The 9,941-nt window shown below is 42.2% G+C and overlaps 1 long non-coding RNA gene across 1 annotated transcript; it reads right to left on the minus strand.

Annotated features, from left to right (window-relative positions):
* Window positions 1–591: 591 nt before the first annotated feature.
* On the minus strand, window positions 592–5,206 carry LOC308098849. Its single transcript, XR_013934316.1, has 3 exons — window positions 4,923–5,206; window positions 4,601–4,770; window positions 592–4,371 (listed from the first exon to the last, which is right to left on the minus strand). It is a non-coding gene; the product is annotated as an uncharacterized lncRNA (long non-coding RNA).
* Between the last annotated feature and the right edge of the window lie 4,735 nt (window positions 5,207–9,941).

Below are 9,941 nucleotides of genomic sequence, written 5' to 3' on the forward strand. Positions count from 1 at the left end.
GAATTGAGTCACCAATAGGCTACAGAAGCACCACATCACACAACTGCAGTCAATTTCATCATACACATACCACAGGTTGAGAATGAAAGACACACATTAATAATTCCATCCAGTAACATGTACATACAGGCACGGGTAGCTTGGTGTAAAGCTTTTTGAAACAAATGGCAGCATTCTTTTCATGATTTTACAGTCACTTTGTATACAACTTTTTGGAATGAATAGCTATGTTCATATGTAAGTAGTTTCAGTCATCCAGCTCTTGAACAGATGTGTGATTTGTAATTGTACCTGGAGGCTGAGCTGCTTGATAATACAGTAAAGTTTCATAAATGTACCTGTTCTCAACACAAAGTTTCAACAATGTTTTAAATTAATTTAATTTAAGCCTGTAAATAGATAGAATAGAAATTTAGTCTAGGAAACTACAAGCTACACATAGTCTTAGTCCTGGCTAAGATATATGCACTTAATTTAGGAGAGAATATCTCAACTGTTCTTGGCTAATATGAACCCAGAAAACTACTCAGGAACTGTGAGTAATTCTTTATACGGGATGAAATACCAGAAAATTACCATGCTCTTTTAAAAATGTATCGATTGATTGAATACTTTATTAGACAAAAATGTAAACAGCATGGAAGTTCAGTAATAAACTTGGGCTAAAAAAAAAGTATTTATTTATAAGTATGTATTCAATTAGTCAACACAGTATAAAATATATATTAACTCGTAATACATGTAATTGAAAAATGCATCATCATCATCATAACCCTCATTTTCAATGTAGCCGAGATACAGAACACAATAATCAATAGGAATAGACATTCATATACAGCTATATTAAAATACATGAAACAAAAGAAACAAAAAAAACTAAAATACTCAAAGAACTAAAACAAAAAAATTATAAAGCAGTTACAATCTTGAACAAAAGTGTTGTTGGAAACCATTACCCTCAATTGACCGAAATAAAGATTTTTAAGGACTTTTGGAGCACATTCCAAGCAGATGGAGCACTGACAGAGAATGCTGCCTTGCCTAGCTCTGTCTGAGCATCATTTGAGCATCAGTGAGCGTCAGGAAGTCACTCGAGAGGGTCTGGTAGGGACACAACCTGCCTTTCTACCCCCGGTCTCAGTAGCGGGGGGGCAGGGGCCGGGAGAGCCTGGCGAGTTGGGGCAAACGCTCAGCCCACAAAATGATTTACGATTCTGTGCCTATCGGTACATAACTCGGACAGGGCTGAGTAGGCTTAAGCAAACTTTGCAACGTTCGGCACGGCAAGTGGTGCCTCTCTAGCTCAAGTTCGCTTGAGACTGCGCACCTCTGTAGCGGTCCAAAACTAGACTTTAACGGCGAAAAAAAGTAGTCTGAGATGGCTTTAAAAATAAATAGATACCTCTGTGCTTATCACGCCTCTCAGACAGAGAGGATAAGCCTTCGTTCCCATAGAGCAGGGGTTCTCAAACCCCATATCATGAGGGAATTTCTTTGGCAATCCCCCAGCCACCATGCAGCCGCATGGCCCACTGCATTTGATTTGTTACGGGGCCAGGCTGCCAGCAGGGCTCCGTTTTGATATTGGCATTATTCTTCCGATTCTTCTCCTTCTTCTTCTGCCACTTTTCGCAGTTCTGGCTTAACCGTGCATACGCTTTTTGCGAAACTCGGCCATATGGTAGATGATCATGAAAAACTATCAAGAAATTATAATACATTACTTCCTCTCACAAAGGAACGGTGCACCTACATACCAGATCTAGCACCCTAAATATAAGAAGGGAAAATTCTAACAACAAAGAAGAACCAACGTTTAGCAAGTCAGTTCAAATATGTATTTATAAGAACAATTTCAGAGGGAATAGGCTATAAGTGTAAATACTGTAAGTAAACAGGTGTATATGTTTGCAGATTATGTCCAAAACCTGATGGATGTCCTTTTTGATGAGGTGCTGAAAGACCCAAGAACAATTACGTCCAAGCTGCTTGAGCTGCGCATCCCACCCCCCCCTGAATGCCAGATATGATCGGCCAGACCAGGACACTGTTACCTCGACAGGAGTGATGCCAACGTTCAGTCGAAGTAAATGGTAAATGGTGCATTTATATAGCGCTTTTATCCAAAGCGCTTTACATAGATTGTGTATTACATTCACCCATTCAATCACACATTCATACACCGATGGCGGAGGAAACCATGCAAGGCACCAACCTGCTCATCGGGAGCAATTAGGGGTTCAGGGTAGAGGGTAGCATGGGTCCACCAGGAACCGAATACCCGAGACCCGAACCGAGAACCGAACATTTTCGGGTCCAAAAATATTGACTTGTCCGTCGGGCAGGGTCGGATCGGTTCCAATTCCCCCGGGGCTTGGTCGGATCCATTTGAAATGGATAGACCCGTATGGACCCGTGAGGACCCAAGCTTTAAAAAAAAAAAACTATATATAGCCTATATATATATCAGGGATTCCGTTAGCCATTGACCGGTAAAATGTTTAATTGGCCGGTAATTATAAACACCACCGGCCACCGTGGCCGGTTGGGAAAATGCTGTTATTAGGCTATTTTATCATTTAAGCCTATTATTAATATTATTATTTGGATAAAGTAGTTGGCTACAACCATTAAAATCATAATCATTTAAAGTTTTTATCATGATCTGACTGTGTGGTTTAATTCCGACAGCCTGCTCTGCTGTGCGCTGCAGTTATAGATTAGCCTATTCGTTGTACGACGGTGTCACGCGTTGAAACTATCAGAGCTACAAGTTCACAGCACGTCGCAAAGCGCCGCTTTGTGAGCTTGTATGTCTGCTATTTTTTATACGCCACAACACAGCTGAGAGACACAGCTGTGTCTCCTCCTAATCAGCGCTGAGTAGGGTGTTCGCTCGGTGTTGATAAACACAACCAGGATTTTCCGAGGTGTCACTGATAGAATCTGAACCAAGCCGGACCCAATTGTCGATAAAGGGACCCGAACACGTGTGGGTCGTGGATATTATGCAAGCACAGTGACTGTCTGTATGCAATGGATAAAGTGGTGAAAGTTGGGCGACGGTGTCGCGCAGTCTGGCGCAGCTCGCCCCAAAACACCCTCGCCCCCATTTTTCAGGCGGACCAGCGGTTCTTGTATTCTTGTATTTGTTTTACTGAGGATAAGGGTAGAAATAGGTTTAGGATTAGGCATAGTTTTACTGAGGTTAAGATTAGGAATAAGGTTAGGTTTATGCATAGTTTACTGATATGTTTAGGAATAACAGGCGAATGAAGCCGGATTTTCCCCGGGGCGACTGTGTTTTGGGGCGAGCGGGCGTTTTCATAGTTTTGGTATTCGTTGCGCAGCAGTTCACTCATGCCCAGGGGTGCAATGCTCACTGGACGGCCTTGCACGCCGTGCCGGAACCTATTTGACCAGGAGCACACGCAGGCACACGCATAGATTTAAAACTACTTTAAATTCGCACCTCAACAAAGTTTTCAAAGGCTCCCGACTCACACCAATGAATTAACATAGGAATAAGCCTAGATGCATATCAATTGTCCATTGTGTGACTTGCAGTGTAGGTGTTAAGCGACGTGCGCGTCACGTCATTGAAATAGAGTGCAAGAACATACCAAATGAGCATTGCATGCCTGCTCATGCCCACTTTATTCATTTCATTTTTAACACCTACAACAGGACAGGTCACACAATGGACAATTGATATGCATCTAGGCTCATTCCTATGTTAATTTATAGGTTGAGCTGGGGGGATATGAAGGTCTGTGAAAACGTAGCTGTTCAACTTCTGCATGACGCAACCCTCCGCTGTAGCTCGCCTCGGAGAGGCGGGGGAGGGTGGCGCTGACTCGCTGAGACGACCAGTCTCGATGTTATGGAGAAAATAAGCATAATATAGCATCGGACACGGTTCGGGTCTAAAGACCCACCCGGATCGGCTCCATTTTCCCCGGGTCCATTTAAGATCGGGTCCAATTTTAATCAGCTCCGTTTCGGACCGGATCCAATCATTCTCGGTGCCGTTTCGGGCAGGGTCCAGTAAATTTGATTTCTTTCTAGGGTCCGTTCGGTTCGGTTCAAATATCCTCGGATCCGTTTCGGTTCAGGTCCAATTTTTTGGACCCATGCTACCCTCTAGTTCAGGGTCTTGCTCAAGGGCACTTTGACACTAACTCTTCTTATTCTACTGCCGCCTCGAACTCCTCGAAGTTGGGTCTGAATCCCCCATACGCTCCATCGTCATCTGAGTATGCATCCTTGACCCGGCAGGTCACACATGAAGGGATGACCTCAGGGTGTCCTGTTGACAAATACCCGTATATCCAGCTGTTGAAGCTTCTGTATGCCAGCCACCAGCAGCGCCTGGAGAAAACAGTTGCCTGTTAGATAGCAAACCACTTTTACATATTCATTTATGATGACCCTCTGCATGGGCAGTAGGTGTCAGTTTCTTTTTTTTTCTCACTGCTGTTGCTATGACACCTACTTCCCCCATAGACATCAATAGAAGGTTTATCTAGCAAAACATATACATGTAAATGTATGTAGACACTTTGACTGAGATTGACAACATATTATGTGTGATTCTTACTCTTTCCCTCCTTGCCATCCTCCCGTGCCATCATCAAGGGGTCCTTTGAATGCCTTGTACACTTTGAAGGCATTTTCTAATGCAAATGGGTTGAGGCAAACCGACTCAAACCCAGGGTGTAGGGAAAAGCATCCTGGAGGATCTTGTAGCTGTTCCAATTTTGTACTCAACTTCATACATTTAGGGAAGACAGCGTATTTTAATCCTATTCTATAATATTTTATACAATACATTCAGTGCATCATCTCTAGGACAAAGATGTATCATGCAGATAGCTACCCGTGACAATTTATTGTCACCTTTTACATGAACCAGTACATACCTCTAGTATCATGCGACAACACTTGTTCTCCTTCTCTGTTGGCATCGTCTGACAGCGTCCACATGTACACCTGCTTGGACAAAGGAATGGCATCATTGTCTCCGTCAGGCCGAAAGGCATGGCGAGAGTATGTTTTGCCCCCTGTCTGTCTGTCTGTCCGTCCGTCCGTCCGTCCGTGTGTCAGTCCGTGTGTCATTCTGTCTGTGTACAGCTAATCTCCGGGCACTGTTGGCTTGAACGCAGTGAAACTGTGCACGCACACTCCCTGGATGCCAATTCAGAACCTCTAAAATGTTTCACATGGGCCTGTTATAGCGCCACCAGGATTTTTGACAGTACTCTTACAGACCAGAACCAGTGAAAAAAGAATTCACACTAACACTAACACTAAGATCACTCGTTCACAAACCATTTACCAATAGAGAAATTGTATGTCTCCTCGAAACCGAAACCAGTGAAAGCAGCCGATCTACAAGCTCACAAAACGTTGCTATCTGAAAAGTTGTGAGATTGTAGATCGGCTATTTTCACAATGAAGTACGTCATACATTGAAAAAACATACTCTCAAATAAGCATTTCATGTTATCTTTACCGTTTGCACATGTATTCATTGACACAATCATGTTTTTTGCATTTCAACTTAAATGAGTCTATATGAAGTGAGGCTTGAACCGGCAACCTTGCGGTCGTGAGGCACACGTTTAAGGGAGAAGCCATTGGAGCAACAGACAAGAACCTGTGAAAAAGGAGATCACACAGATGATACAGTTTCACGCAAATAGCTGAAAAATCCTGGGTTTAAGTGTTTTTCAAACTGCTCAAAATTGCGGACAATCTAAGGGCGGAGCTTACTGGTCAACGTGATACATGTGTTCCTCATGAGTCAAGGCACATGTGTAAGCAGGTTTAATGGCTGTCGGCCAAACGAGGCATGACTTTTGCCTGTTTAAAGTTTGCACTTTAAAAAAATCGCTATAGCGCCCCCCTTTGACCAATTGGAGTAAGATTGGTTTCAGTAATATTTGGAATGACCCTCAACATTAACGCAAAGTTTCAAAGAAATGTGAGTCTGCATGTATGTGTTAGGGGCAGATGAATAATTGTCATAAAACTGCAATATTCATTGGCTCATTAAAGCTTCATTTTTTCACTTATGGAAAATCTTTTGCATCAGTTTGTCGGCATAGGTCCAAAGTTCATGTGTAAAACGTTTCGTGCAGATTACTCAAAAATCCCAGGAGGAGATAGGTTTTAACTGTTTTTCATATAATTCAAAATGGTGGGAGATCTAAAGGTCAGAGGTCAAAAGTCAGAGGGTTAAAGTTGTTCATCATGAGTAGACGCATGTGTGTATTGAAGTTTTATGGCTTTAGGTCAAACAGGGCATGAGTTGTACCTGTTCAAAGTTGGTATTTTCAATTGAGTGCTATAGCGCCACCTTTTGACGAAAGATTGTGAGATTTATTTCTTGATAGTTTTTCATGACCATCTACCATATGGCCGAGTTTCGTAAAAAGCGACAGCACGGTTCACCCAGAACTGCGAAAAGTGGCAGAAGAAACAGAATACAGGGAATAATAAAACAGGTCCAGAGCTGAGCTCTGGCCCCGTAAATATAGCTGCAAGCAGCGATAAGCGGGGCCAGGGAAGAGAGAGAGAGAGAGAGAGAGAGAGAGAGAGAGAGAGAGAGAGAGAGAGAGAGAGAGAGAGAGAGAGAGAGAGAGAGAGACGGAATAGATTGAAGAGAGAGAGAGAGACGGAATAGATTGAAGAGAGAGAGAGAGACGGAATAGATTGAAGAGAGAGACGGAATAGATTGAAGAGAGAGACGGAATAGATTGAACAGAGAGAGAAAGAGAGAGAAACGGAATAGATTGAAGAGAAAGAGAAAGAGAGAGAAACGGAATAGATTGAAGAGAAAGAGAGAGAGAGAGAGAGAGAGAGAGAGAGAGAAACGGAATAGATTGAAGAGAAAGAGAGAGAGAGAGAGAAACGGAATAGATTGAAGAGAAAGAGAGAGAGAGAGAGAAACGGAATAGATTGAAGAGAAAGAGAGAGAGAGAGAGAAACGGAATAGATTGAAGAGAAAGAGAGAGAGAGAGAAACAGAATAGATTGAAGAGAAAGAGAGAGAGAGAGAGAGACTTGGAAACGGAATAGATTGAAGAGAGAGAGAGAGCGAGAGAGACATGGAAACGGAATAGATTGAAGAGAGAGAGAGAGCGAGAGAGACATGGAAACGGAATAGATTGAAGAGAGAGAGAGACATGGAAACGGAATAGATTGAAGAGAGAGAGAGAGAGAGACATGGAAACATAATAGACTGAAGAGAGAGAGAGATGGAAGCAGAACGGATTGAATGGACATCTAAGCCTATTGCCATTAACAGGAATCGAACCCTCAATCTTCGGATTGACAGGCTGCAACACTACCTATAGTGCTATAGCTTTGTCTAGGCTGAGGTTGTCTGTTGAAGATAAAATTGAACCAGTGAAAGCAGCCGATCTACAAGCTCAGAAACACGTTGCTATCTGAAAAGTTTTGAGATTGTAGATCGGCTATTTTCAGAATGAAGTATGTCATACATACTTCATACCCTCTCAAATAAGCATTTCAGGTTATCTTTATCAATTGCATATGTATTAATTGACACAATTACTGGTAGTGTCTGTTGATATTTATAAGTATTTCCGTCCATTATGAACCAAGCCTCTGTGTCCCGAACTACTCTAGATCACTGGTTCACAAACCATTTACCAATAAAGGCATTTTTGTGTCTCCTCGGAACGAAAACTAGTGAAAGTAGCCGATCTACAAGCTCACAAAACGTTGCTATCTGAAAAGTTGTGAGATTGTAGATCGGCTATTTTCACAATGAAGTTTGTCATACATTGCAAAAACATACTCTCTCCAAGAAGCATTTCATGTTACCTTTAACAGTTGCACATGCATTAATTGAGAGAGAGAGACATGGAAACATAATAGATTGAAGAGAGAGAGAGATGGAAGCAGAATGGATTGATTGGACATCTCAACCTATTGCCATTAACAGGACTCAAACCCTCAACCTTCGGATTGACATGCTGCAACACTACCTATAGTGCTATAGCTTTGACCAGGCTGAGGTTGTCTGTTGAAGATAAAACTGAACCAGTGAAAGCAGCCGATCTACAAGCTCAGAAACACGTTGCTATCTGAAAGGTTTTGAGATTGTAGATCGGCTATTTTCAGAATGAAGTATGTCATACATTGCAAAAACATACCTTCTCAGATAAGCATTTCATGTTATCTTTATCAATTGCATATGTATTCATTAAAGGAGAATACCGGACAAATTAAGTGTTGCCTTTGATGTCTCGTTACTTACCGACCGACGTGAAAAGTGGCGTTCTTTTTTTCCATAGATTCCCGTGTCGTCATTTTTTAAACCCCCTCCGTTGTCAGAATGGGTGCGCGTGGGTCAGGGAGATTCGTCTATTGTAACCGAGGCAAAGTTGTTTTTCTCTCTTCTGCTCGTCTTTGTGGAGTCTCATGATAGTCAAACGTGCGTTGAAATGTCCTGCGAGGCCACCGTTAATGGCGAACGAGTTAACACTGGTTGCTTGTTTCCAGAATCTGGCAACACGAGTTGCCAGGTTCTGAAACAAGCATAGAATAGAATAGAGAATGGAAACAATAGATTGAAGAGAGAGAAGGATGGAAGCAGAATGGATTGATTGGACGTGTCAATCTATTGCCATTAACAGGAATCGAACCCTCGACCTTCGGATTGACGGGCTGCAACATTACCTATAGTGCTATAGCTTTGTCCAGGCTGAGGTTGTCTGTTGAAGATAAAAGTGAACCAGTGAAAGCAGCCGATCTACAAGCTCAGAAACACGTTGCTATCTGAAAAGTTTTGAGATTGTAGATCGGCTATTTTCAGAATGAAGTATGTCATACATTGCAAAAACATACCCTCTCAAATAAGTATTTCAGGTTACGTTTAACAATTGCACATGTATTAATTGACACAATCATGTTGTGTGCAAAGCAACTTTAATGAAGTCCACATCAAGTGGGGCTTGAACTGGTAACCTTCAGGTTGTGAGGCACACGTTTAAGGGAGAAGCCATTGGACCAACAGACAAGAACCTGTGAAAAAGGAGATCACACAGATGATACAGTTTCACGCAAATAGCTGAAAAATCCTGGGTTTAAGTGTTTTTCAAACTGCTCAAAATTGCGGACAATCTAAGGGCGGAGCTTACTGGTCAACGTGATACATGTGTTCCTCATGAGTCAAGGCACATGTGTAAGCAGGTTTAATGGCTGTCGGCCAAACGAGGCATGACTTTTGCCTGTTTAAAGTTTGCACTTTCAAAAAATCGCTATAGCGCCCCCCTTTGACCAATTGGAGTAAGATTGGTTTCAGTAATATTTGGAATGACCCTCAACATTAACGCAAAGTTTCAAAGAAATGTGAGTCTGCATGTATGTGTTAGGGGCAGATGAATAATTGTCATAAAACTGCAATATTCATTGGCTCATTAAAGCTTCATTTTTTCACTTTTCGGCATAGGTCCAAAGTTCATGTGTAAAACGTTTCGTGCAGATTACTCAAAAATCCCAGGAGGAGATAGGTTTTAACTGTTTTTCATATAATTCAAAATGGTGGGAGATCTAAAGGTCAAAAGTCAGAGGGTTAAAGTTGTTCATCATGAGTAGACGCATGTGTGTATTGAAGTTTTATGGCTGTAGGTCAAACAGGGCATGAGTTGTACCTGTTCAAAGTTGGCATTTTGCTATAGCGCCACCTTTTGACGAAAGATTGTGAGATTTATTTCTTGATAGTTTTTCATGACCATCTACCATATGGCCGAGTTTCGTAAAAAGCGACAGCACGGTTCAGCCAGAACTGCGAAAAGTGGCGGAAACAGAATACCTACAAAAATAAGACAGGTCCAGAGCTGAGCTCTGGCCCCGTAAATATAGCTGCAAGCAGCGATAAGCGGGGCCAGGGAATAGAGAGAGAGAGAG

Source organism: Gymnoscopelus braueri (genome assembly GCF_963280865.1).
Source record: "Gymnoscopelus braueri genome assembly, chromosome: 13".
In the NCBI taxonomy this organism is placed as follows: Eukaryota; Metazoa; Chordata; class Actinopteri; order Myctophiformes; family Myctophidae; genus Gymnoscopelus; species Gymnoscopelus braueri.